The sequence below is a fragment of the Eschscholzia californica genome, unplaced genomic scaffold (genome assembly GCF_041429995.1).
Source record: "Eschscholzia californica isolate CP2 unplaced genomic scaffold, dmEscCali1.0.p SCAF_171, whole genome shotgun sequence".
Classification (NCBI taxonomy): Eukaryota; Viridiplantae; Streptophyta; class Magnoliopsida; order Ranunculales; family Papaveraceae; genus Eschscholzia; species Eschscholzia californica.
In genome coordinates, this window is record NW_028238278.1 from 32501 (window position 1) to 35000 (window position 2500).

The following is a 2500-nucleotide window of genomic DNA, read 5'->3' on the forward strand; positions in this document are numbered from 1 at the left end:
ATTTTTAACCAAGCATACTCGGCCTTTGCTCCTTCGTTACTCGTCCAAATCCAACAAACTTGCATTCGTTGGAAAGGTCTTTTCACAAGGATTCTTTTGATATATAATAATAGCGATTCCGATAAATATTTATTTTTTTATGAATTTTTAAGTGAATAAACAATTAAAAATTCAAAAAAAATAGAAAAAAAATATTTTTTTCCCGATTCTTTCTCCAATATTCCTGATAAATACCCACACACCCACATATGGAGAATGGTCGAAAATGCTCGAGTGGATATCGAGATGTCCGACGAAGCACCACTTGGAAGGGCCGAGGCACGGGACGCCCGGGCTGTTGCTCGGGCCGGCACGGGACGCGCATGGGACAGCCCGGGACGGCATGGGACGCCCTCGCTACAGCTCGGGACGGCCAGGTACGCCCGAGACTTGGCTCGGGACGGCCTGGGACGCCCTCGCCATAGCTCGGGACGGCCTGGGACGCCCGAGACTAGGCTCGGGACGGCCTCGGCACAGCTCGGGACGGCCTGGGACGCCCTTGCCACAGCTCGGGACGGCATGGGACGCCCGAGACTTTGCTCGGGACGGCCTGGGACGCCCTTGCCACAGCTCGGGACGGCCTGGGACGCCCGAGACTTTGCTCGGGACGGCCTGGGACGGCCTCGGCACAGCTCGGGACGGCCTGGGACGCCCGAGACTTTGCTCGGGACGGCCTGGGACGTCCGAGACTTTGCTCGGGACGGCCTGGGACGTCCGAGACTTTGCTCGGGACGGCCTGGGACGCCCGAGACTTGGCTCGGGACGGCCTGGGACGCCCTCGCTACAGCTCGGGACGCCCGAGACTTGGCTCGGGACGGCCTGGGACGCCCGAGACTTGGCTCGGGACGGCCTGGGACGCCCGAGACTTGGCTCGGGACGGCCTGGGACGCGCTCGGCACAGCTCGGGACAGGCCGGGACGCCCGAGCCGAGCTTCGGGTCGCACGAAATCTCTTCGTATTCCGACATATTAGAAGCTTCCCATCATGTAGTAGGCCGAGCTTTGCCCTTTGGATGCCCTATGGTGCTTGGCGAGCACTAGGGAACGTGCCAGCACAAGTGCTGTGCACGCTCTGGGGAAGGAGCTCAACCCTCCCCCTTATAGTGCAAAGTTATTGTTTTGCCTATTTTCACAAGGAAACATCAATTTTTTAACCAAGCATACTGGGCCTTTACTCCTTCGTTACTCGTCGGAATCCAGCAAACTTATACTCGTTGGAAAGGCCTTTTCGCAAGGATTTTTTTGATATATTATAATAGCGATTCCGATAAATATTTATTTTTCTATGAATTTTTAAGTGAATAAACACCGGAAAATTCATAAAAAATAGAAAAAAAAATATTTTCTTCCGTTTCTTTTCTCCAATAATTCATAAATAATACCTCAATAGTATAAATGAAGAGAGAGTCGAAATGGCCCGGGTGGGTTTCGAAATGTCCCACGACCCCATAGAATGCACGGGCCAGCCGAGCCAAAGCAGGGGACGCGCATGGGACAGCAGGGGACGCGCACGGGACAGCGTCCCTATGGCTCGGGACGGCATGGGACAGTACGGGACGCCCTTGGTAAAGCTCGGGAATCCCATCGGACGCGCATGGGACGGCCTTGCTAAGGCTCGGGACGGGCTTGCTAAGGCTCGGGACGGATGGGACAGCACGGGACGCGCATCGGACGGCCTTGCTAAGGCTCGGGACGGCATGGAACAGCACGGGACGGCCTTGGTGAGGCTCGGGACGGCATGGGACAGCACGGGACGGCCTTGGTGAGGCTCGGGACGGCATGGGACAGCACGGGACGGCCTTGGTAAGGCTCGGGACGGCATGGGACAGCACGGGACGGCCTTGGTAAGGCTCGGGACGGCATGGGACAGCACGGGACGGCCTTGGTGAGGCACGGGACGGCCTCGGTGAGGCTCGGGACGGCATGGGACAGCACGGGACGGCCTTGCTAAGGCTCGGGATGGCCTGGGACGGCCTTGGTGAGGCTTGGACGGCACGGGACGCGCATGGGACAGCATGTGACGGCCTTGGTAAGGCTGGGCACGGCATGGGACGCACATGGGACACCTTATGGGGATCATCAAGGGACGTTGCACGGGACATTCTTAGCCATGAAGGGCCTTCACATGGGACATCTTAGGAGTCAAGAGCCGGCACATGGGACAATGGAGTTCACACGCACGGAACACTTCGGCTACTTCCGTTCGGAACGTCGTGGGATCTTTATGTCCCCATTAGCACCGACGCATCAACATGCTAGGAAGCTAGGTCCGAACTTCTCGAAGTGTCGATGGCACTTGGACGGATACGCATCCGATCCGATGTTATGATGATGTACTTTCTCCGATATCGATGTCGGGGTGTATTCCGATGTTATGATGTACTTTCTCCGAGATCGATGGGACGACCTTGGTAAGGCATGGGTCGGCCTTGGTAAGGCTCGGACGGCACGGGACGCGCATG